Here is a 27,294-nt window from a genome sequence, read left to right on the forward strand (position 1 = left end):
AAGTATGAATTTACACTGAGGAAACTATATCCAAGAATAATACAAGTAACGATTAAATAACGTTCTCTCTCATTCTCAAACAATCCTGGCACAGAAAACTCTGTCCCTCCCACCCTAATGCTGTTCCCTGAATGTTAGAAGTACACTCGAACTCTGAACCTACTTCAACTCATACCTTTTCAAAGTCAGCTTCCATTTGGACACTGCCATGACAGCATTTGGAAGCTGGGCATCATAGACTCCACCCAGGTCTCTGACAGGAAATACCCCTCTGCTTTCTCAGGTGTTTTAAATTTGGGCAGGGCTGGGGGGTGGGAAGCTGGACTCCTACCTTTCAATGCCACGCATCTACTATATCCACTATATATTCATTTCGTCTGCTACTTTCTCAGAACTTGTTCTCTGTACACAATACCTTGAGTTTATGTGCCTTACATATCTAGTGAAGTTTCAGAAAGGCTAACAGATTCAGTGCTGACAGGGAACAAAGTTTTACTTATAGTTAACATATTGCCATCCAGGGTTAGTTTGACAGTAGGCAGATTTTAAGGTAAGAGGAGAAACGAAGCATAATTGCTATCTTAATACATTCTGTTCATTTAGGCCCTCCCTTCTTCTCTGCTAGTGGGAGTAGAGGACAGGAGTAGAGGACCATGAGGAATCCTGATGTGTAACAATTTTGGGTGAGGGCTTCTGTAGCCTTAGTAAAAATCGAAAGATCTTACCTTGCTGTTTCATTGAGATTCACTATAACCTGAAGCTTTCTGGCTCACACTCCACATACCCAAGGAATTACCAGGTTTCTGAAGCTAAAGGGTCTATGAAAGTAGTAGAGACTGCTAAGTCTCGAAAGCACCCAGGAACTGAAAGCCTACTGAACAGGAGCACCTCCTCCTTCTACATCCTACAAACCACTGCAACTAGCTAATGATGTGGCATACTGGTTCAATCCACAGGAAGATGAGAGAATAGAGACAGGGAGCCTGGGTGGCTCAGTCGGTTATGTGTCTGAGTTCGACTCAGGTCATGATCTCACGGTTCGTGGGTTCGAGCCCCACATTGGGCTCTGTGCTGACAGCTCAGAGCCTGGGGCCTGCTTCAGATTCTGTGTCTCCCTCTCTCTCTGCCCCTCCCTGGCTTGCACTGGCTCTCTCTCTCTCTCTCTCAAATAAATAAGCGTTAAAAAAAAATAAAAGAGAGAGAACAGAGAGTCCCTGCTGGAAGAGTATTTTACAGCTAAACGCCCACTGAAATAAAATTCTGAACTTAGGTTTAAGAGGCTTCCTTATTCCAGGAACTGCCTTGTAAAACAAAATAAAAACAAAGTAGTCCTTTAAACATCTCAAAGATTCAAAGTACACAACTCATACACTGATCAGCAGAATTCTTTTGCTCCTTTCTGTAGCTGTGAAAAATTCCATAATCACTCAGCACTGTTTTTGTTTGTTTGTTTTTTTAATCAGTGTGTGGCTGGTTCTAACTGGTCAAATATGTGTCTTATACCATATTAAGCCCCACCCAAACAAAGCAATTTAACTCAAGATTACTTTAGCATTGAATAAATCAGGGAAAAAATTGTAGATGTTTTATCCTACAGATGTCCAAATGATGTGCTTTCCTTTATCTCAAAGATACCTCAAAGAAATATGACTAACACTACCCAAATTAACATCTATGACAGGAGCAGAAAACAAAAGTACCCAACTCTTCTATTCCTGGTACACTGCTTCCTTCACTCAGTGTACCCATTCACTCTCCTAATTTCTCCTCTGTAAATTCTCTCCATGGCCTCCCTCACCAACTGAATGTCCTCACCAACCTTCACCCTTTTCCCTCTGTTAAATCACTTTAACTAGATTGGAAATAGAAGGTACCCAAACAGAGTAAGGATGACAGCCATAAAGTGGTGGGGGGCCCACTATGGTGTGAGAGCATCCCCAGAGGGATGCAGTGACTACTCCACCATCTAACAGCAATGAGCCCCAATACGGTCAAATCAGATCCTGATTTCTAGATACCTGATTTCCAAATCTCTCTACTAACAGGAACAGAGGCTCTTTGGAGAAATGGCTGAGGCACAGAAATGACTCTGGAAGATCTCACTGTGCAGGAAAAGAAGGAAGTGCTCAAAGACTAACGGTGACATGTCAAAGAACACAGAAGCTTTAGGATATTCAACTGGTGAGGGAAACCTCTGAAAGAGAAGTTTACACAGTAGAAACCAAAAAGAACAATGAATAGGTACATGAGTGAAGGAAGCATGTCCTAGCAATAGAAGAATTATGAACTCTTGTTTTCTACCACTGTTCATAAGATGTTAGTTTGGGGAGTATCAGCCAATCTTTTGAAATAAAAGGACAGTGGGGCACCTGGGTGGCTCAGTTAAGTGTCTGACTTCGGCCCAGGTCATGATCCCGCGCTTCGTGGGTTTGAGTCCCACGTCGGGCTCTGTGCTGACAGGCTCAGGAGACTGTTTTGGATTCTGTGTCTCCTTCTCTTTCTGCCCCTCCCCCACTCTGTTTCTCTATCTCCCAAAAATAAACATTAAAAAAATTATTTATGAAATAAAAGGACAGCAAATCATTTGATAATCTTTAGGATTAAACGTATAATTTTTTCCTGATATACTGACAAATTCTGGGATAATTTGAACATCAAACAAATAATGATAAAAGATTATATTCTATTGAATAAAATAGAAAATCCATAATGTATCAAGAAGTTGAATAACTATTCTTTTTTTCTTTTCAAAAGTTTTTGATGTTTATTTTTGAGAGAGAGACAGAGCATGAACGGGGGAGGGTCAGAGAGAGAGGGAGACACAGAATCCGAAGCAGGCTCCCCTGACGCAGGGCTCAAACTCACAGAGCATGAGATCATGACCTGAGCCAAAGTCAGAAGCTCAACCGACTGAGCCACCCAGGTGGCCCCTGAATAACTATTCTTATAACCTGAAAACTAATATAACATTGTACATCAACTATACTCAAATTACCCTTGGTGGCTCAGTTGGTTGAGTGGCAGACTTTGGCTCAGGTCATGATTTCACCATTTGTGAGTTCAAGTCCCATATTGGGCTCTGTGCTGACAGCTAAGACAGAGCCTGGAGCCTGCTTCAGATTCTGTGTCTCCCTCTCTCTCTGCCCCTCCCCCGCTCATGATCTCTCTCTCTCTCTCTCTCTCTCTCTCTCTCTCTCTCTCTCTGTCTCCCTCTCTCAAAAATAAATAAAAGATTTTTTAAAAAGTTAAAAAAAAAAGAAAATCATGAGTCCATACTAATGTAAATATATAAAGTAATAAATTGAAAGGGTGGAGAGAAACAGGATACTTGCAGAGATTCAAAGTATCTCCTTCCAAAATACTTACTAATTACAAAGGGAAAAAGAGTAACTTTACACTAGAAATGCCTAGCAGGCACCACCTTAATCAAGTGATTGAACATTACCAGTAATAGGACACATAAAAATTCTGCACTTCTTGAAATTATGCAATTAAATTATGCATTACTCGTAATATTCCTGCTGAAGATATATAACCTAAATTAAACATGAAGAAACACCAGGCAACCCTAAATTTAGGGACTTTCTACAAATTAACTGTCAGAAGTATTAAAGTCATGAAAGTCAAAGGCCTGAAGAACTGTTCCAGACTGAAGGAGACCAAGAATATACAACAAATAAATGCAATGTGTGGGGCACTTGGCTGGCCTCAGTTAGTAGAGCAGGTGACTCTTGATTTCAGGGTTACGAATTCGAGCTCCAAGTTGGGAGCAGAGTTTACTTAAAAAGAAAAAAAAAGTAAAATAAATTAAAAAATGCAATGTGTGGGGCGCCTAGGTGGCTCAGTTGATTGAGCGTCTGACCTTGGCTCAGGTCATGACCTCACGATTTATGAGCTCAAGTCCCACATGGGGCTCACTGATGTCAGCACAGAGCCTGCTTCAGATCCTCTGTCCCCCTCTCTCTCTGCTCCTCCCCCATTCGTGCTCTCTCTCAAAAATAAACATTAAAAAAAAATGCAACATGTGATTCTGAACTGGGTCCTTACTGAAATGAAACACATTACTCATACAAACAACATCTGGGGTGGCTTGATGGTTCAGTTAGTGAAGCAACCAACTTTGTTTTTTTTTTTTTTTTTGATGTTTTATTTATTTTTGAGAGAGACTGAGCATGAGTGGGGGAGGGGCAGAGAGCAAGAGACAGAATCTGAAGCAGTCTCCAGACCCTTAGCTGTCAGTACAGAGCCCGACATGGGGCTTGAACTCATGAGCTGTGAGATCATGACCTGAGCTGAAGTTGGATGCTCAACCGACTGAGCTACCCAGATGCCCCCAATCAACTCTTGAGTCATGATCTCGCAGTTGGTGGATTCCAGCCTTTGGTCTGGTTCTACACGGACCGTGTGGAGCCTGCTTGGGATATTCTTTCTTTCTCTTTCTCTTTCTCTCTTTCTCTCTTTCTCTCTTTCTCTCTTTCTCTCTCTCTCTCTCTCTCTCTCTCTCCTCCCCCCCTCCCTGTCTCTCTGCCCCTCCCCTGCTCATGCACATATCACCACAAACTCTCTCTCTCTCTCTCTCTCTCTCTCGCTCAAAAACAAACTTTAAAACAAAACAAAACGGGGCGCCTGGGTGGCTCAGTCAGTTAAGCGGCCGACTTCAGCTCAGGTCATGATCTCGCGGTCCATGAGTTCGAGCCCCGTGTCGAGCTCTATGCTGACAGCTCAGAGCCTGGAGCCTGTTTCAGATTCTGTGTCTCCCTCTCTCTGACCCTCCCCCGTTCATGCTGTCTCTCTCTGTCTCAAAAATAAATAAACGTTAAAAAACAAAACAAACAAAAAAACAACAACAACAAATAGCAACATCTGAGAGGGGTCTGAGAATGACAATAATGTATCAATGTTAGTGATTTTGATGGTTTTATTGTGGTAATGCTGGATGGAGAGTGTCCTTGTTTGTTGTTGAGATAAAGACTAAAGTATTCTGATATGATGAAGCAATCAGGTCAAATGATCCAAGGAAAAAAAATATTCTTTGTACTATCAACTTTTCTGTAAATCTAAGATTGTTTCTACACATTTTATTTAAAAAAACAAAACAAAAAATATGGGGTGCCTGGGTGGCTCAGGCAGTTAAGCGTCCAAATCTTGATCTCAGTTCAGGTCATGATCTCAGGGTTGTGAGTTCAGTCCCTGCGTTTGGCTCCATGCAAGGCACAGAGGAGCTTACTTAAAAGAAAACAAAACAAAACAAAACAAAAAACAGGGGCGCCTGGGGGGCTCAGTCGGTTGGTTAAGCGTGCGACTTTGGCTCAAGTCATGATTGGTTCACGGGTTCAAGCCCCGCATTAGGTTCTGTGCTGACAGCTCAGAGCCTGGAGCCTGTCTCACATCCTGTGTCTCCCTTGTTCTCTGCCCCACCCCCATTCACACTCTATCTCTTCTCTCTCAAAAATAAATAAAACATTTAAAAAAAAATTTGTAAGAAAAAAATCAACAAAACAGGGGTGCCTAGGTGGGTGGCTTAGTTAAGTGTCCAACTCTTGATTTCGGCTCAGGTCATGTGTGGAGCGTGATGCAGGGCTTGATCTCTCCCTTTCTCTCTGCCCCTCTCTTGCTTGCTCTCTCTCTCAAAACAAATGAAGTTTACAATAAAATAAAATAAACAAAAAAGATAGTGTTGAAGTCTAGAAAGGGTGTGGGGGCTGGAGATCATAAAGAAGAGTTGGGAGAAAGTGGTCTCTTGGTAACTATTCTCATTTCATCTTAACGCAGGTAACTTAGCTCTACACTGGTGAGTGCTGACATTTGGGGTTCTTGCCATCTGGAATAGGTTTCCTGTATCTTTCTGCCTCATCAACTTCCAATTTCTTTTCAACACTTACCTGAATAACATCTTCTCCAGTGCCTATATTTCAAATTATCCCCCAACCTCCACTCTGTTCTGGCAATGCTTCCACTGTGTGGCATTCAATGCAACCCTCTTAACCTAAAGACGGAGAATTTCAGGGGCGCCTGGGTGGCTCAGTCAATTAAGCATCCGACTTCAGCTCAGGTCGTGATCTCGAAGTTTGTGGGTTTGAGCCCTACCTCAGGCTCTGTGCCAAAAGCTCAGAGCCTGGATCCTGCTTCTGATTCTGTGTCTCCCTCTCTCTCTGCCCCTCCCCAGCCCCTCGTGCTCTCAGTCTCCCAAAAATAAATAAAATGTAAAAAACAAACAAAAAAGGAGAATTTCACTTCTGGAAAGGTTCCAAAAGAAATGTCTCCTGAACAAGGTGCTATTAATAACCCTCCATTTTCAGGCCTGACATTCACTAACATTTCCATCAAGTTCATGTTTCAGTAAGAGTTTTGCAAGCAAGCCCTTTCTTTCTAAGCACACATCCTGAACCTCATCAATACTGCCTGCAAACCTCTATGCTCTAAGGGAAATCCTTGTTATACCTTCCAGAGTATAACAGAGTTATGACATTCTTTCCTCCGACCATACAAAAAGTTTCAAATGACATCATAAACTTTATCTCCAGACTTCCTGAAAACTACCCACTACAACCAGCTTCTCCACTTTCACACCAACAGCAGCTGGCAGGCAGTCTTGGGTTATTCTACAGCAAAGGTTTTCGGTAACAATCAATGAAGAGCTTTGAAGTAGTGCAAGGATGATGTTTATCCCTCACCCTTTCCTCTTCTTTCCTTTTTAGTGTGATCAGGGAAGCTTTGGAGGAGAAACAACTGTATTACAGCTCTTCTCCAAGGAGCCATGAACTTTCTTCCCTTATTTCACACAAACACTAAGAAAAACAGATTCTTAAAATGCATTGCCACACTCCTTGGCCACTTATTCTCAACAAAACTTTTATGCAGCCACATCCATAAAGTATCTAAGGAGACTGACGAGCCCTTGCGAAGAGAGCCTAGTAACAAAGACACTAAGGTGAGCAAGGACATCTGAAATGAAAAAAACAGTAAGTTACCTGAAGATCTAGGAATAGCCCCAGCTTGGAACTGACTTTAGTCTTTCGCATGTCAAGAAGATCAGCTTTTACTTATAAGACCATTTACTTTCAGGGTTACCATCAAACAACATTGAAGGGAAAGTCTGAAGGAAAATAGCAAAGGGAGTTTGTCATCTTCAGAGAAAGACAAACTATTCCTTTTATCCCTTTTTTTACCTAGCAAGGATGTTTCCAAAGATATTATGTATGCAACTTCCTATTAAAATAACAACTACAGGGGTGCCTGGGTGGCTCAGTCGGTTGAGCGTCCGACTTCGGCTCGGGTCATGATCTCGCGGTCCGTGAGTTCGAGCCCCGAGTCAGGCTCTGTGCTGACAGCTCGGAGCCTGGAGCCTGTTTCGGATTCTGTGTCTCCCTCTCTCTGACCCTCCCCTGTTCATGCTCTGTCTCTCTCTGTCTCAAAAATAAATAAACGTTAAAAAAAATTTTTTTTAAATAAATAAAAATAAAATAACAACTACAATAAAAAAAAATATTTTAGAGAGGCATCTTTGAGCTCTCCAGGTAGACACCATGAGCAAAGCTCACCCTTCCAAGTTAAAAAATTTATGGACAAGAAATTATCATCAAAATTAAATGGTGGCAGACATGTCCAAGGAATATTGTAAGAGTTCAATCATTTTATGAATCTTGTGATGAATGAATGTGTGGAGATGGCAAATAATGAGCAACAGAATAATATTGGAAGGTGGTAATATGAGGAAATAGTACCATCATGTTAGAAGCTTGGAACGAGTATAAACAATGGGAGTGTTCACCGGAAGAAACCAACTGCTTCTACATGTCCCCTCTCCATAGCACCTGCTTTACTATAATATAAAAATAAGATCATGTGCATTTTCACACTGAACTATTTTGTTGAATAAACCTTTGTAATAGCCCAAATTTTTTTTTTAAAACATACTAAAATTCCTATAGCACTAACGAAACGTATCCTCAGTGTCCCACTGATTTTAAAAGCGCCCCAAACAAAAGTTTACTTCTGCATTTCGAAGAGAATTTCATAGGCAAGCAGAAGACTAAACTTCACCTTGCCAATTACTATAATCTTACAATAAGCACAAATTGCTGTGAATGACATTTAGTTCCATCTCACTCTATTCTCTTATGATAAGGAGCAATGAACTCAAGGGTCTGATCTCAGAATATAAAAAGCCATTAAGGCTGCTCCTGATAGCTTCTTTTAAAATATGATCCTACACAGCTCTTCAAAAGGAGGACAATATGTTTTAATTGTGAGATGAATTTTTACAATGCTTTGATCTCCTGTCTAAAAGAGGTCTGTAAAAAGAAATAACTACAGTGGAGGAAGGGAGTAAAATGTGTCATTCTGGTTATTAAAATCCATCAAGTTCATACTTCAGCCTTGGGATAACTGCAACCAAAAAACTGACTTGCAAGTAATTATCACCACTATCTGCAATAAAAGTTAATTGGACATAATTGAACTAACGCCCTAATCGGAGGGAAGCTGCAACTGGCAAACAGCCCACTCCTCCTGCTTCTTCAATCTGCAAATGAAACTGCTAATGATAATTTGTGGACAAACAAGAAATTGCTCTCATGGTTTCCCCAGTGCAAATCACTCAGCAATTCCAGCTAATGCCCAGCATGTTGAGCCAGGAGAAAAATCATTAACCAGTGCTTCCTTTGATAAAGATGAATTTTAACAATAGCCAAGTCCATTAAGGCTGAGGGTTGCTGAGAATTGTTAAATTTCCCCTAAACACCCTAAGTAAGGTACTGTGGCCTGATCTCTATACACTGTATTATGCACTAGATGTGCCCTGTGCCACTACCATGTAGTACTAAGAAGAGACATTATACAAGGCCAGAAGCTACTATTACACTAATAATTTATCTTCTAAGAGAATCCTGGGTAATCTCATTTTTTATACAGGCAAATGGCATTGTTGATCTGCTTCAACAGCAAAGATTAAATTACTTCTGAATGGATTTTGGAGTTGATAGATCCCTGCTGCCTGACTCATCTGCCTTCAATTCTGGATACGAGCTGCATCCTTTCCCCTGGAGTTTAGTACCACTCTCTGCTTTTCAACTGTGTCTACAGCCTAAGGGACTAACACTCCCCTAAGGTTATTGTGGAATCTTAGGAAGCCATTGTTTTACAGAATGGGAAAATTGTAGTCTTTATATCAACAGTGACTTATAACGTGGGATGACACTGCTAAGGTGACAGAAAGGAAAAGAGAGGCGCCTAGGTGGCTCAGTCAGTTAAGCGTCTGACCCTTGATATCAGCTCAGGTCATGATCTCGTGGTTTGTGAGATTGAGCCCCATGTGGGCTCTGTGCTGACAGCTTGGAATTCTTTCTCTCCCTCCCTCACTCTCTCTCTCTCTTCCCCTCCCCCCCTCAAAAAAAAAAAACCTTAAAAAAAAAGTAAAAGAGAAAAGCAGGTGCACAATGCTCACTTCTGCTTACTTTTTCTCTGCCTCTTTTTTTATTTTTAAGTAATCTCTACACCCAACATGAACTTCAACTCACAGCCCTGAGATCAAGAGTTGCATACTCTACCGACTGAGCCAGCCAGGTGCCACCTCTCTGCTTATTTTTCTTATTTTATTTGGGCTCTATTCTGGCAAGGAGGTGGCTAGAAATTAATGCGTTCAGAATCTTTCCCAAAGCAGTAGCTGGACAACCAGCTCATTTGGTACATTTTTTGTTAAAAGTTATGGGGGGGGGGGGGGGGAAGGGGGTTGAAAAAAAAGTTATTTTAGGATGTTTCAGTTCACTCCTGCAGTCATTAAAATACACTTTCTGATGGAAATAGAGGAAAGCCTAGAAATAGCTCAGCCAAGATGTAAAAAAACAGAGGATCTAGAAACTGTAATATGGCTAAGTAAAGGGAAAAAGAGCTTAACCTGAAAAAGAGAACACTTAGTAGGAACATCCTTCATTCATTTGCTCTCTGAGCATCTGTGATGCACTAGGCACTGTGACAGTACTATTTTTTGGAAACAAAAATGAGAAATGTGATTAGTATAGTGAATGTTTCACAGTATATATAAATATCAAATTATGTTGTATACCTTAAACTAATACAATGCTGTGTGTCAATTATATTTTGAAAAGAAAAAAAAAAAGTGGATAAAGTTGTTTGAAAACCAAAATAATGAAACAAATACTTCCAAGGAACAGTGAGAAAGAAGGGAGAACAATAATATGGGTCACTGAAAGCCGAGCAAGAATTTACCAGATTGAGAAGGGTAAGCCACTCTAGGCAGAGAAAACTAGCATAATGAAAGGCATGCACAACTATGCTAGAAAACTACCATAACTAGGGGCTCCTGGGTGACTCAGTAGGTTAAGCATCTAATTCTTGATCTCAGCTCAGGTCCTTATCTCAGGGTCATGAGTTCAAGCCCCACATTGGGCTTCATGCTGGGTGTGAAGCCTACTTATAAAGAAAAGTAGCCTAACTAAATGTATGTTTGGGAAACCACAAGTGGTATAGTATGAAGAGGTGGGTGCTGGATGTATGTGCCAAACCTGGAGACTGAGCCTGATGTGCCGAATTATGAAAAGCCTTACATTTCATACTAGAGGGACAAAACAACAGATTAAGAATAAAGCTGGGTTGGAGTCCCATGTTTCAAGGAGAGTAACATGATCAGATGTCTGTTCTAAAAAAATTTTTTTAATGTGTATTTATTTTTTTTGAGAGAGAGAAACAGAGTGCGGGGGGGGGGGGGTGTGGACAGAGAGAGATGGAGACACAGAATCCGAAGCAGCTCCAGGCTCTGAGCTGTCAGCACAGAACCTGATGCGGGGCTTGACCCCACAGACCATGAGATCATGACCTGAGCTAAAATCAGATGCTCAACCAACTGAGCCACCCAGGTGCCCCTCAGATGTCTATTTTAAATAAATCTGCTGAAAATGTGAAAGACAAACAAGAAATGGCAGAAATCAGTAAAGTGGCTATAGTGATTTCAAGGCAAGAGATGATGATCTTAAGCAAGGGTGCCGTAAGAGAGCCGTCATACAAAGGAGGGAGTAAATTTCTTTCTTTTTCTTTTCTTTTCTTTTCTTTTTCTTTCTTTCTTTCTTTCTTTCTTTCTTTCTTTTTCTTTCTTTCTTTCAGGTTTTTTTAATTTTAGGTAATCTCTACACCCAATGTGGGGTGCAAACTCACAAACCCAAGATCAAGAGTCACATGCTCCACCAACTCAGTCAGCCAGGTGCCCCTAGTAGATTTATATCTGAGCTCAAACACAGGTTAATAAAGGCTGAAGACAGGCAATTTTAGACTAACATAAATAACAATTTGAGCTTATTCAATAGTGGGCATACTAATAGAAATGCTGAAGCAAAAGCAATGACTATTCCTTAAGAATGATGGAAAATAATTTATTTTCAGTAACTCAGAATTTGGAATAGATGACCATTAAACCAACTTCCAGATTCCAAGATTCTAAATCACTTACAAAGGTGATTATTTTATAAAGTCATTATGACTGCTTATTTTGTAGAAAGGTCTGTAATTTTCTAAGTGCTTTCACATGGATTCTCTCACTTGCTTTTCCCAAATACCCTATGAGATAGTTTGCACAGGGATCTTCAGTCCATTTTTCAGAGATAAAGTAGGAAAAGCTCATAAGTGCCTAGACTACAACCCCTAGCTCTGTGCTCTTTCCATTCTCATCACTGCCTCCAACAGTGTCACTGCTGAAAATCAATTCTGACAAACCATCCCTCTTTGGTCACTTGTTCCAGGGTCTATTTCAAAATCAGGAAATTCTGCATGTCTTATATTCATTGCCCAGAAGCTCCAGCCTATTCCTTTGTCCTCTTCTAGGTGAATAAGAGCTGGTCATCTATCTTATATAATGTTCCTTCATATTTGCATACTATAAAAAGTCTGTCACTTCCCTAATCCTGGCTAATTACCCCCAATTCCTTGAGGGTTTTTTTTTTTTCATATATTCTTTCCCTCCTTAAACTCGTCAAGTAATGTGATCCCCAATTTTGTACTAGCTCCAGGAAGACAATAAACTCTTCCCATAGACTCCAATTCTAATCCCCAGGTATCTATTAAAAGTGCCTCTCCAAGTAATTCATACCAATATTTACTGAGAGCCTACAATGTAGCAAGACATTGTTCTAGGAGTGAGGGACTCAGCAAAGAAAAAAACAGACAAAAACTCATGCTTCCATTTTTACATGGTATAGAGTGGGAGGGTCAGACAAATTTAATAAATAGGTTAGTTACTCTCAAAAGTTGATAAATGCTACGAAAAGGAAAATAAAGCAGAATAAGAAGATGAGGAGTATTGGATGAGATAGCCATTCTAAATAGCATAGAGTGGTCCTCACTGAGAAACTGTAGTTCTCTCCATGGTTTATCTGCTAGTTTCTGTGCAAGACAGCAATACAGCTTTTACTTACATAACAGAATTTTTTTAAGCAATTAAACTACAACCAATATAGTTTTCCCCTCTCTCATTTCAAATTTAACTCTTAGACACTTGCACTTTTTAAAAATGTTTTTACTTATTTTTGAGAGAGAGAGACAGACAGAGCAAGCAGACAAGGGAAAGAGATAGAGGGGGACACAGAATCTGAAGCAGGCTCCAGGGTCTGAGCTGGCAGCACAGAGCCTGACACAGGGTTTGAACTTGTGAACCACGAGATCATGACCTGAGCTGAAGTTGGACGCTTAACCAACTGAGCCACCCAGGCACCCTGACACTTGCACTTTTAATAAAAAGCAATTCATCAACTTGTTTAGAAGAAAAAATCTTATTTCTGTGATACAGAAATATTCTTCAAGCAATAATGCAACAAAATAATGTAAGTCTGCACAGACATGCACCAGTGCGTGCGCGCGCGCGCACACACACACACACACACCTCTGACTTTGATTAAGGACTAGCATTTCCCTGGTTGAGCAATATTCTTTCTTAAGTAGCTGTGGAAAGCTCAGAGATGAGCAGATGTGGACAGACAGGTGGATGGAGGCAGTTGGTGGAAACAATTTCAAAGAATTACAGAATTGGTGTGCAGGCTTAAGTGGCATCAGCCTCTCACTTCAAAGTGCACTTGGAACAATCTCCCGAAAATGTACTATGAATGATAAGAATGATACATTTCATTTGGGACATTTGTTTAGCTTAGAGAAGAGGCAAAAATTAAAATACAGCTTCCTGAAAAAGCAACTTGTTCCAACTTAATTTTGCCATGGACCATGGAAACAAAGGACTTTTTTTTTCTTTTTAATTTTTTTTCAGTTTATTTATTTATTTTGGGGAGGGGTTAGAGAGAGAGGGGGGGAGAGAGAGAGAGAATTCCAAGCAGGCTCTGCACTATCAGCAAGAGCCCGGCATGGGGCTCGATATCATAAACTGTGAGACCATGACCCAAGTGGAAACCAAGAAGCCCGGTGCTTAACTGACTGAGCCACCCAGGTGCCCCCAAAGGAGTTTCCTTAAAAGGAAAGGTTCCTCTTGTCTCTCTGCAGAAATGTTCTAGCACACTATCACACTCCAATTGCACGATAACCTCACAGGGATTGAATGAACCCTAAGTACTAAAATCCTTTGTAAAGCACTTTAGTGAATGCACAGTAACACTTAGCAGGACAGGTTAAAACCAAGATATGGGATTCTTCATTAATCGACTGGTCTTTCTGTTGAATGAAAAAGTTTCTGGGAGGATAAGATAAGCAAAAGGCAAACCAGAACCTTCACAGTTACAAAATTAATGTCTTCACAATAGTACAACCACTCCCAGCTGAACAGTTAGGTAATACATAAGGCCCATTCAGGAACCCAGGAAATGTGTCTTTTCCACTGATATACTGTGACCTGGGATGAGCTGCCTTTAACTTCTCATAGTCTTGATACCTCTTAACTTTCAAAATAGATTAAGTTTTATCCTTTACATAGTAAGTGATAAGTGAAATGCCAATGGAAGAAATGCTTTAGCTTTTGGAAGGAAAGAAGAAATTTAAGTTATGACTAATAACGCTTATGCTTCTCCTCTGAAGCAACAGGGATGATGTCTAAATCTTCAATTCTGCAAGTGGCATAAAATCTTATTTTCATTCAGATCAGCAACTGATCCTCAAAACCACTTTGCTGAGTGCAAAGAATTAGCAACTGGTCATGGAAACCTTGCTTTTTAAATCTGCTGTAATATTCAGTTGATCGAGAGAGAAAGAAAGAGAGAGAGAGAACATTTTCCCACCAAATAGCACTTAAAGAAATCCTGAGTGGGGCGCCTGGGTGGCTTGGTCGGTTAAGCGTCTGACTTCGGCTCAGGTCATGATCTCACGGTCCGTGAGTTCGAGCCCCGCGTCGGGCTCTGTGCTGACAGCTCAGAGCCTGGAGCCTGTTTCAGATTCTGTGTCTCCCTCTCTCTCTGCCCCTCCCCTGTTCATGCTCTGTCTCTCTCTGTCTCAAAAATAAATAAACGTTAAAAAAAAATTTTAAAAAATTATTAAAAAAAAAAAAAAAAAAAGAAATCCTGAGCTTTGAAATTTATAATGTATAGTACTTCTTTAATCACAACCTAATATCTGACTTCTAAATGGATTTCATTTTGGCCAACAGTTCTCATCATTAGAGTATATACACAGTGTTAAGAGGAGGGGTTTACTTTGATAACACTTCTTTGGCTTGTCCATCTGTGGCCTGACCACATATGATGAATGACTGGCAAATACCATGGGGCCAGAAGATGCCAAGAAAGAAAGCATGCTAGTATCAAAAGCTAGTTTATCTATGATCTACTTGGAAGATCTCAATTCTCCCTAGGACTCCGTGTAATTAGGTGACAAGGGCCAAAGTCTTAAAAAATAAACAGGGGGCTCCTGGATGGCTCCATTGATTAGGCATCTGACTTTGGCTCAGGTCATGATCTCACAGGTCATGAGTTCGAGCCCTGCATCAGGCTCTGCCAGCTCAGAGCCTGGAGGCTGCTTTGAATTCTGTGTTCCCCACTCTCTCTCTGCCCCTCCTCCCCCACACTCTCTCTCTTAAAAATAAATAAACATTAAAAAAAAAAACTAGGGGTGCCTGGGTGGCTCAGTTGGTTAAGCGTCCAATTTTGGCTCAGGTCATGATCTCACAGTTCCTAAGTTCGAGCCCCGCACTGGGCTCTGTGCTGACAGCTCAGAGTCTGGAGCCTGCTTTGGATTGTGTGTCTCCCTCTCTCTACACTCCACCCTGGCTTGTGCTCTGTCTCTCAAAAATAAATCAATATTTAAAGAAAGAAAGAAAGAAAGAAAGAAACAAACAAACAAACAAACAAAGTTTAATCCAAGCTTGTATCTTACTGGTCTCCTGAATGACCAGAGAAAGAAAACAAATCTCTAATACTCAGTTTGTTCCACTAGAAAATCCCAGTTAAAAAGCAGAAGAAGTTACTAAAGCTATTGCTAGGAATATCTTTGGATTTTACCTGTCTGTACTTTGTCTGCTTGCCCTTCTGCATGAATAATCAAGAACTGACTGTGTTCTTTGGATCAGGAATGAATCCTTAACTACAGTTCTGCCCATGTATTGGTAAAGACGCCTCTGCCCTTTTCAGCTAGGCTGAGATGTAACAACTCAGCCGATGACTGAATTTGATCTAATCAGCTCAATGCTCCCTCCCTCAGATCCATCAGCACCAAATATAATAAAACTTCAGTTTGGCCTTTCCTTTACGGTTCTATCTTTTTTTCCTCTACCACCTCATCCTGAACCTTCCTCCTTCTCTTGATTGATAGTGGCATCTTGGTCTTTGGATTCCCTTCATGACTAGAGAAATAAAAACAGTCTCTCACAGCAGAAACAGGAAAATTTCAAGTCATTTCAAATAAGGATCCTCAAAGGAGTTCTTAGAGAAAATAATTAAATATATTAGAAATACAGAGCACCTGGCTGGCTCAGTCAGTAGAGCATGTGATTCTTGATCTCAGGGTAGTAAATTCAAGCCCCACCTTGGGCACAGAGTTACTTAAAAAAACAAATTAAAGTATTCAGAGACCTTCGCTCTGGGTCTAGCTTTACTACCAAATCACTAAGTTATTTAGACATTCTCAGGACATTATTTTTTCTACCTCAGAGAAATGCTGAGACCACTAAGAGACTGCTTATTTAATTCACTGAATGAAAACTAATCTAAAAAGTAAAAATATTTATGTTAATGCTGGAAATGATTCTTGGGCTGAAGAAACTCTGGTCTTAACCTTTTGTGAGTTGTTATATAATTACACCCTACAACTCCACGTTTAATTTCAAAATATAATATGTACTAAAGGTACCAAAGAATTTCTTTAAAACCATGCACAGGCTTTCTCCATTTTCTTCTATCACCATATGTATTTACAGATAATGAAAACTCCCATTAAGTAAAATTCTAAGATCCAACTAAATAAAAGGAGGACTGTCCAGTATTCACAGAATGCTAATATATAGAACAAAGTTGGGGGAAGGAGCAAAGACCTGGATTCTAAAAAGATGAGCAATTTGAGTGGTTTAAAAAAAAACAACAAAAAGATGGGTTAAAAGTTTATATCTAAATAAAAGGCAACTGTTTTGAATAGCTCTAACAATCCCATAATAAGTGCAGTATCAAACATAGGGTAATTAATTCAGTGGACTTTTCCCCTTTCACTGACAGATTGAACAGCTCTGAGGATAATCTCCTTCACTCTCCCAGGGCTCAGTTGGAAGATTCATTATTTATGCCCTCAATTGTTTACTCTGTCCTATTTTCCATCCATCCAGGCCCAAGGGCAGTGTTATCACTGGCCTGTTTCCAAAATGAATGTATTATTAGTTCACTGCCTAACTAGTTACAAAACCAAAGATAATCAAACAAAATGGTATCCTACTACTGAAGAGCAACCCTACCCACCACTTGATCCAGGAGAGAAGTTAATGACAATGCTGACCCAATGTTACCAAAAGCTAATTCTCTTAGATGGATGAAGTGAGATCCATTTGTCATTCTAGCCTCCCCCCGCCCCCCCTTTTTTTCTGGTGAGCCATGGAGCAACATATATGCAAATCTAACAGGATTCTTAAAGGGCAGTATCATTAGAAAGGCAGCTCTGGCCCTCACTGAGAGCAGACCTGTAAACTACTGTGGATTAAACTGATTGAGATGCATTTTGCCTAGCAACCATTCATTAGGAAGAGTTCAGTAACTCACCAACAATCGATTCCACGTCTTTATCTGAACAGATAACAGACTCTACCAAGTCCTCTACCCTCTGTATTCAGACTTACAGCAAACAACTTCCTCAAAAGATTCAGCTTCCAAGAGTCAACCCCTGGGGGAGGGGGTTGGGTTTAAAAACACACATAATATTGTCTCAGACACCTGACAAAGCTGAATAGCTTAAAAACTACCACCAGTCACATCTCCATATGAATGCATTCATTGTCTCTAAATACGTCTCTCACATAACAGCGTTCCCAGCTCTTTTTGCTTCTAATATTTTCTCATCTCAAGCAACCTTTTCCCAATTCCAAACCGTACAACACTCAAGCTGATTATTATGAGAATCAACGCCAAGGGTCCAATCTTTTCCTTTACCTTCTCAAGGGGATCATTTTATACTTCTGATGTGAATGGGGGACTGGGCTTGAATCTCCCTTTAGAGAGAACACAGGGCCCTTTTTCTTAACACATCCTAAGCTGTGACTCACAGAAATAATCAGGATGGATAAAAACAGATTGCTAAAGAAAATTAAATCATCTACTTTAACTTCAGCAGCACCATGTCCCTTCAACTAAGAGATTATGGGAAGTCATGGCTTCATATAATGGTTTCCTTGCAGAGGACCAAATTTGAGGAGTTCCAGCCCCTTTAAATGATATTTGGAGATCCGTGTAAATACACCTATGATTAGTTCTATACATAGCCTTTGCTCCTGGGGGAAATTCTCTGGGGAAATCACTGTACCATGCAAAATATTGATTACACAAATCAGGCAAGAAAATAGATATATAAAAATATTAAGTGAACAAAGTGTAATATAACTTTACAAAGCTGTATTAACTGTCTACTCATGGGTAGACAAAAAACCACCTAGGATTCCAAATGGGCCGGCAACTTATTTTTTCGTAGAATCAAGATGAAGTGATACATGCTTTAATATAGCCTCCAAATATTTTTTTTGTTACTTCCTCAGTTTGCTAGCTTAGACATCAAAGTGCACGTTGTTTTACACAATAGCTAGCTGTCAAAGCTTCGATGATTTTTAATAGTTCATTCTCAGTAACAAGTTAGGTTAAAAAAAAACTAAAAACATCTGGGGCCTTTCAATTTAAACATTATGGAGTTGTATGGGATAGATGAGTAATAAGACAACCCAAATCCAACAAAGGTTTACTATGAGTCTACTTTTTTGCACAATTCTTTTTAAAGATTTTTTTTTTAAGTAATCTCTACACCCAACATGGGGCTCGAACTTACAACCACGAGATCAAGAGTTGCATGCTTCACTGACTTAGCCAGTTTGGTGCCCCTTTTTTGTATAATTCTATAGCAAGGCTACTTGAAATGTAAAAGGTAGACACATAGATAGACAGACAGGCAGACAGACAGATAAACAGAGAGACAGACTCCTAATCCCTAGTAAGCTTCTACAACTAAGATGGTTGCCTATCCTATTACACTTCTTCCTCATAATACTTGGCTTTCACCACAAACTGCCCCTTATTAGAGATCCAATAGGTCAATGCAAAGAAAAAACACTGATCCAATTAAAACTATAAGACAGCTCCAGCATATCAATTCTGTCTTCAAAACTGAATTCCAGTTAGAACAATCTGTGGAAACTGAACCTGGATTATAAGAATCTCTCAATCATTTCAATTAATATTTAGCAAAGAATGCTGCCAAAAATTGATATTCATCCCGTCTGGTATTCTAGTTCTTTGCTAAGCAACATCAAGATAAATCTGGCCCAAACACCTTTGGTGAAAATGCCCAGTTAGATTAAGCAAGTTTATCACGAACACTGCCACTCACCACAGAAAGACAGACAGACACACACACACACACCATTTGTTTCTAACACATAAAATTTGGGTTTTCTATCTTCAATTGATAACTTTCCACTCAATTAAAAACTTAATAAAGAGGCTCCTGATTTTGGCTGAAGATAAGCTCTGTGTCCTTCAGAAAGAAGAGATCTATAAATTGTAGAAGTAAAAGAACTCAAAAGAAATAAATATAATTTAAATTGTTAATGCTACAGCCACCCAATTTCATAAAGTTTGGGAGGGAGGAAACTTTAAAAAATAATTGAACAAAATTCACCTGGATTTTTGTAAAGTTTGGTTCTGTCTTTCATGACAGAAACTAACCTCTCTGAACATATGGATATAAGAAATAAACTGATGGAGAAACAGACAAGACTTTTAGGTTTCAGTAACAGTAAGGTAAGTTTGCTCGTTTGATAGATTTCTCCAGTAGGGCTGAGTACTAAACAAAGCAGGTGACAAGATACTCAGGAGAAGACTTTAACAGAGTTAATCGCTAACAACTATTAGGATTTCCTTTAACCACCGTTTGACATGGGCTGCTCCCTCTTTCCACTAGCATCTCCTTTTTCAGATTGTTTTTGCTGAATAAGGCAGTCCCAAGTAGGAAAATGGTGAAGACAGCCTTAATGGACATGGATGCAGTACAGTACCAAAAACCCATTCCTAGCCTTCTTTTTTTCTTTCTTTCTTTTCTTTCTTTCTTTTTCTTTCTTTCTTTTTTCTTTCTTTCTTTCTCTTTCGTTCTTTCTTTGCGGTTTACTGCATCAGATGCCACGCAAGAAAGAGCTCCTCTTTTCTTCTGTTCATTTTACTTCATAAGAGACCGACATCGATGTATCAGTAAAAAAAGATAAGAGTCCTGAATCTCCTTACCCTGCTGCAGGGGTGAGATGATGGGAGGGAAAGAAGAATGAAGGGTAGAATCAGAAAATCAAAATAAACTGATGTGATGTGGAGCTCTTACTTCCCATTCCATTTCCCCTTTCCTCACAAGGTTAAGTCGGCTGAAGTCGGGGCTGCATTAGAAAAAGCACACACACGCACACGCACACACACCTTGAGCCCTTGAAGGGAGGTGAGGATCGCTCCGCAGCGCTCGCTCGGTGGGGCTCCAGGCTCCGCCCCGCCCGCCTGGGGCAGCTGAACCCTCCTCGCCCCGCCCGGGCAGGAGGGATGAGAAGGGGCTTATAGCTGTCTTGGCTGGGGGAGGGGGAGGTGGCAGCTCCGAGTGCCAGGCTCTCGGAGCACAGCACTCCGCGGTGCGCCGACACCCCCTCCCCCAGCCGGCAGCCGCTTGCTACCCTTTGCTGCCGGAAGCCAGCCCCGCCCCCTCAACTCCATCCCGGCCCTCCGCAAACCCCCTCCTGCCCGCACAGCCAATGGCAAGCCAGGGAGCCAGGAGAGCGACCCGCCAAGCAGCCAACTGGGGAGGCCCACTGGGAGGTCAGCCGCCGGGGATAGGCCAGCTACCCGCGGCCCCGGCCCCTGCGCGGCTCCTCTTTGTTAGAGCTGCCCCATCTCTCCTGACTACCACCCCAAAGCCGGGAGGCAAGCATACCACAGCTGGGCCAAGTGATGCTGTGCCCCTTCTATCGCTCCCCAGCCCACTCTCTGCCTGGGTGCTAGAGTGCCCCTATCCAGGCAATACCTCCCAGAGTGCCTCAGACTTCCACAGCAATAGCCACCAGATGACACCCGACACTAAAAAGATGCTCCTGGGGCCTCTGCCTCGCCCTTCTTTTCTCAGGCTAATCAACTTCACACCGTGGATAGATTTAGGTTGCATATTAGATCAGCTGCAAACATCAATCCACCCTGTCTGAAACTCCTGCTTCCTGTGACGCAGAAATTAAGAGGGGAGGGGGCATATCGGGAAGGCAGTTATCTCTAAGTTGGTGGGGGTAGGAGAAGGAATACATCAAATAATCTGCAAACACACACACACACACCAAAACACACAGTTGGTTCGAATCCAGTTCAGATATAAAACATCTACAACCAATTAAATCCAAGCTAACCATTCCTTTAGCAGGTTTCATTACAATCAGGCAACAAGTATCTAAGTCTTGTTCAAGCCATATGCCAAATCTCAGAAAAAACTCTCAGCAACCGCCAGGTCGCTGCATAACTGGCAGGCTGCATCAACACTTCAATCACTAATGCCAACGTTAGGGGCATAACACAGCTGGGATGGAATATGTCAAAGACTGTAGAATATTTTCTTAGGTGTAGTGGTGGAGCAGTGCATGGGACTCATTTAAGAAAAATAGGGGCGCCTGGGTGGCTCAGTCCGTTAAGTGTCCAACTTTGGCTCAGGTCATGATCTCATGGCTCCTGAGGTCAAGCCCCACATCAGGCTCTATACCGCTTGCTCAGAGCCTGGAGCCTACTTCAGATTCTGTGTCTCCCTCCCTCTCTGCCCTCCCCCGTTAACGTTCTGGCTCTCTCTCTCTCTGTCTCTCAAAAACAAATAAACATTAAAAAATTAAATAAAAGTAAAATAGAGGGGAACCTGGGTGGCTCAGTCAGTTAAGTGTCTGACTCTTGATTTCACTCAAGTCATGATCTCACGGTCATGAGATCTCACGGCTGGGGAGTTCGAACCCCGCATGGGGCTCTCTGCTGTCAGTGCAGAGCCCACTTCAGATCCTCTGTCCCCCTCTCTCTGTCCCTCCCCACTTGTGCTCTGTCTCTCAAAAATAAATAAAACATTGGGGCACCTGGGTGGCTCAGTCGGTTGGGTGTCCAACTCTTGGTTTCAGCTCAGGTCATGAACTCGTGGTTTGTGAGTTCTAGCCCTGCGTCAGGCTCTGTGCTGAAAGCATGGAGCCTGCTTGGAACTCTCTCTGACCCTCCCCCGCTTGCTCTGTCTCTCAAAATAAATAAATAAACTTTAAAAAAAACATAAAACATCTTTTTAAAAAAGAAAGAAAAAAGAAAAAGAAAATGGGGATCAGGGAAAGTAAGCTATTACCTATATTGTCATTTTTGTCCACAGAATTCTTGCAACTAATGTTAAATATCTACATCATACTCTACAATCCCACTTAGTTCCCCAAAGTAGTACTATAGTTTTTAAAAGACAACAAAAGGTATTTGCAATTTAAGTAGCCCTTTCTTTTTCAATGTTTGTTTATATTTGAGAGAGACAGAATCCAAAGCAGGCTCCAGGCTCTGAGCTGTCAGCACAGAGCCCCATGTGGGGTTAGAACTCACAGGGTATGAGATCATGACCTGGGACACTTGACCGATTGAGCCACCCAGGCGCCCCTAAGTAGTCCTTTCTTAATTTGGAGTTCAAAGCATTTCATATCTATAACCTCAGTCTTCTTATAAGATGGAAAAGGAGCTGTACAGACATGCCCATTTTAAAGACAGCTCTTCTTTCTAACCCAAATTAAAAGACTGGCTTAAAACAGATTTATAGAGGAACCTCACTGATGTTTCATAGAGTAGCATTCATTAGGTTCCATATGAAAAGAACTAAATGTGAAACTTTTTGATTTTAAAGTCTGCTAGCTTAGCTAGCTAGCCAGCCGGTAAGTCCAGTCTCATCCTATCATCTCCTGACTTAAACCAAAAATTCACGAGCTCTCTAATTCATATCATTTAGCAATTCCCTGGCATTTTCCATATTAAAATAACTAAAGAATAAGAAACTACTGCTCAAAGTAGCTAACCATAAAGGTAATCTTGATGTCTAAGGGAAACTTCTGTGTCAGTACCTTCCTTCAGATTCTAGCCTTCTCGATAAAGGAAAATTTTTTCTCTTTAAGGACTAAACTAGAAACTAAAATTTACATTGTTCTGAGAACACACATGTACCAATTAATTTGCCAAGACATCAAAAACAAGGAACCAAACATACCAGTCTCACCACTATTATCACAAATGTTCTTGGAAAGTGGATAATTCCGATAAAATTTCTGATATCCTCTTCTATAATATAAACGTGGAACTCTTAGGGAGTTTCAAATACCTTAACTAAATTAAAAAGTCAAATTCACCTTGCCCAAGTATCTATACAGTCCACAGAAGAATTACAACTATTTAATAAAAGATCACTGGGGAAGCCCAAAACATTTTCTTCTAAAGAATTCAAGTCCAATTTCTTTTCACGACCCTCAAATGTACTCTATCTTACTACCATAACCCTAACAGAGACCCTTAACATGTCTGTGCGGTAACTATAATTTCTTTCTAGTCTTCCTCATTCTGCATACCATTGCTTTCAAGTATTTGTTCTTAAAAAACACAAAGTTTGGGGCGCCTGGGTGGCTCAGTCAGTTAAGCGGCCGACTTCGGCTCAGGTCATGATCTCGTGGTCCGTGAGTTCAAGCCCCGCGTCGGGCTCTGTGCTGACAGCTCAGAGCCTGGAGCCTGTTTCCGATTCTGTGTCTCCCTCTCTCTGACCCTCCCCCGTTCATGCTCTGTCTCTCTCTGTCTCAAAAATAAATAAACGTTAAAAAAAAAAATTTTTTTTTTAAAAAAACACCAAGTTAGGAGCACCATGGTAGCTCAGTCGGTTAAGTGTCTGACTTTAGCTCAGGTCATGATCTCACGGATCTTGGGATCGAGCCCCGCATCAGGCTCTGTGCTGACAGCTTAGAGCCTGGAGCCTGCTTCAAATCCTGTGTCTTCCTCTCTTTCTGCCCCTCCCCCCACCTTGGCACGTGCGCGTGCTCTCTCTCTCTCTCCCCTAAAAATAAACAAACATTGGGGTGCCTGGGTGGCTCAGTTGGTTTAAGAGTCTGACTTCAGCTCAGGTCATGATCTTGCAGTTTGTGGGTTCAAGCCCTGTGCTGACAGCTCAGAGCCTGGAGCCTGCTTCGGATTCTGTGTCTCCGTCTCTCTGTGCCCCGCCCCCACTCACACCCTGTCTTTCTCTGTCTCTCAAAAATGAATAAACATTAAAAAAATTTTTTTAAAACACAGAAAGTTACATTTACTGCACATTTACTAGGGCCAAGGCCCTGTGGCAAGAACTATATATTTATATTTATTATTTTGTCATAATAAGCCTATGAAAATTTCCCCATTTTTATAGATAAAGAAACTGAGGTGCAGAGAGGTTGAAGATCTTCTCTAAATCATATGGCTGGTAAATGGAAGAGTCAGTATTAGAATTTGGGGGGAAAAAAAAGAATTTGAGTCATTTTGGCTCCAAATCTAATACTCCTATGCACTAAGCTATATGTGGCTCTCTGGTACCTAGGTCATCCAGCCAAATTTCCACTCTATAGCTGTTACATGTTCCATAATCTGGCCCTATCTTACACTATCAAACTTACTTCCCACCTTTCCCTAGCATGTTTCCCCACACCAGACAAACTAATCTGTTTGCTCACTGTCTATCATGTTCATCCATTTCTATTTTCATGACATGACTTGTGCTGTTATAACCATGCCATTCAAATCCTACCCATTCTTCAAGTTCAAATTCCACCTTCCTTGTAGAGCCTTCTTTGATGCTGTCAGCAATGATTCCTTTCCTGAATCACTATTACACAATTTAATACCTAAAAAAAAATTTTTTAATGTTTACTTTTGAGAGAGAGGAAGAGCGCGCGCGTGCGAGCAAGCAGGGGAGGGACAGAGAGGGAGACACAGAATCCAAAGCAGGCTCCAGGCTCTGAGCTGTCAACACAGAGCCCGACTTGGGGCTCGAACTCACAAACCGTAAGATCATGACCTGAGCTGAAGCTGGAATCTCAACCAACTGAGCCACCCAGGCGCCCCAATAGAATACTTATTCTGTTATCTAATATGTGATTTGTCTTCCTACTTTAGACTGTAACTCATAACTTGTATTACATTTGCCTTTGTCTCCCTTCCCAATTATGCACAGTAAGGCACACATAGCAAAGTCCTCAATAAATATTTAGACCAGTAAACTTTATAGCAAAAGAATAACCCAAATCACTTAAACCACCCAAGTTCTCAAAAAAGCCACCAAAGTTGAAACCATTAATAATACTCTTCATTCATCTTCAAGATACAACAATCAAGTTCTAACTCTGCCACTACTAACTACTTACTTATCCAGTATCATGGACAAATTGATCGGAGGGGCTTCAAAAGGGCTGGTAGTGTTTCTTGATCTGGGAACTAGTTACATAGGTAATGTTTAATTTTTTTTTTTTTAATGTGTTGTTGTTTTTTTTTGAGAGAGAGACAGACAGACAGACAGAGTGTGAGCAGGTGAAGGGTAGAGAGAGAGGGAGACACAGAATTCAAAGCAAGCTCCAGGCTCTGAGCTGTCAGCACAGAGCCCAATGTGGGGCTTGAACCCACGAACTGTGAGATCATGACCTGAGCCGAAGTCAGACTCCCACCCGACTGAGCCACCCAGGCACCCCGGTAATGTTTGTGAAAATTCACTGAGTTGTACACTTATATGCACTTTTCTATACTGTATATATTTTGTCTCAATGAAGTTTTAAAATATCAAGTTTCAGATTATAAAATAATCACATCTATTTTTAAGCACATAGTAGTATTATATATGTCTGTAGGTCCAAGAAAATACTGGAACATATAATATATACCAATCTGTCAATTGTGGTTATCACTAAGAGGAAGATTAGAAAAATAAGAGGGAACAAAGGACAGAAATTTTTTTTTAATTTTTTAAAAAATGTTTTTATTTATTTTTGAGAGGGAGAGGGATAGAGCATGAATGGGGGAAGAGCAGAGAAAGAAGGAGGCACAGAATCTGAAGCAGGCTCCAGGCTCCAAGATGTCAGCACAGAGCCCCACAGAGCCGGACACAGGGCTCAAACTCACAAACCGCAAGATTATGACCTGAGCCGAAGTCGGATGTTTATCCAACTGAGTCACCCAGGCGCCCCCAGAGAACTTTTTAAATTTATTTTTGTTTTTAAAAATTTTTTAATGTTTATTTTTGAGAGAGAGAGAGAGAGAGAGAGAGAGAGAGCGCGCGCATGAACAGGGGAGGGGCAGAGAAAGAGGGAGACATCGAATCCAAAGCAGACTCCAGGCTCCGAGCTGTCAGCACAGAGCCCAATGTGGGGCTCAAACCCACGAGCTGTGAGATCATGACCTGAGCCGAAGTTGGATGCCCAACTGACTGAGCCACCCAGGTGCCCACCCCCACAAAGAACTTTTTAAATATTTGTTTCACTGGATCTTTCAAAAAGTAAGCAACATGCATTAATTTTGTAATTTTAATAGATGAGCTGAGTAGTGGAACTAACATTTTCTATAGTTTTTAAACGTTTTATGCGGAGCATGTCTAACTTTTATAATCAGTAAAAGATGCTGAAACAAAACCACACTGGCTCTTAAAAACAGAAAGAAAAGATCAATAAGCTAGACTGAAAACTAGTTCAAGTAACTAATATCCATCCAGTATGATCACACTTCAGTATTTCTTAAGTACTCTGGCATATTTCCCAAATGACATTTATAACAAACAAACACCAAAAAACAAACACCAACAAACAAAACAAAACTGAAAAGTGTCAAAGGTGCCTTTGACAATTTATTCCAATCACGATAACTATACTGAGGGGCACGTGGGGGGTTCAGTTGGTCAAGCGCCGACTTCAACTCAGGTTATGATCTCATGGTTCATGGGTTTGAGCCCCGGGTCAGGCTCTGTGCAAACAGCTCAGAGACTGGAATTCACTTTGGATTCTGTGTCTCCTTCTCTGCCCTCCCCGGTTCACACTCTGTCTCTTTCTCTCTCTCTCAAAAAATATACATTAAAATACATATACATATATATACAACTCAGTAGAACTGAATAACAAGGACAAAACAATAAAAACGATCTATCCTGAACATAAGCTGAAACTTTTTTTTTGTTTATTTTTGAGAGAGAGAGCTTGAGCAGGGGAGGAGGAGAGGCAGAGAGGGGGACGGAGGGAGGGAGGGAGGGAGGGAGGGAGGGAGGGAGAGAGAGAGAGAGAGAGAGAGAGGTAGAAAGAGAGAGAGAATCTTAAGTAGGCTCCACACCCAGCAGAGTCCAAAGTGGAGCTTAATCTTAGAACCCTGAGATCATGACCCGAGCTGAAATCAAGAGTCAGACTCTTAACTGACTAAGCCACCTAGGTGCCCAGAAGCTGAAACTACTAAAAGCACATTTTCCCCATAAAGACCTGCTATGAGACATTTTATAGAATTCAAACACCCATGTGACACAACAGACTCTGATTTAAAAACAAAAACAAAACCCTTATTATCCACCAGTCTTAAAGAGAACAGCAGGTCTGAAAAAGAACAAGTGTGAAAGTTTAAAAAAAAAAA

At 41.0% G+C, this 27,294-nt stretch overlaps 1 protein-coding gene and 1 pseudogene across 2 annotated transcripts in view; one reads left to right on the forward strand and one right to left on the reverse strand.

Annotated features, from left to right (window-relative positions):
• FAM222B (family with sequence similarity 222 member B) overlaps positions 1 to 27,294 on the reverse strand; it is a 76,762-nt gene that overhangs the window by 25,365 nt on the left and 24,103 nt on the right. The window contains exon 1 of one of the 2 annotated variants that reach the window (XM_049636680.1): positions 20,080 to 20,338. The exons of the other annotated variant lie outside the window; for it this stretch is intronic. The gene's annotated coding sequence lies outside the window, so the exon portion shown is untranslated. Of the gene's footprint in view, positions 1 to 20,079; positions 20,339 to 27,294 lie in introns of those variants that run through there. 2 annotated transcript variants of the gene reach the window in all.
• LOC125926144 (small nuclear ribonucleoprotein G-like) overlaps positions 7,527 to 27,294 on the forward strand; it is a 51,312-nt pseudogene continuing 31,544 nt past the window's right edge.

This window comes from Panthera uncia, chromosome E1, assembly GCF_023721935.1.
Source record: "Panthera uncia isolate 11264 chromosome E1, Puncia_PCG_1.0, whole genome shotgun sequence".
Classification (NCBI taxonomy): Eukaryota; Metazoa; Chordata; class Mammalia; order Carnivora; family Felidae; genus Panthera; species Panthera uncia.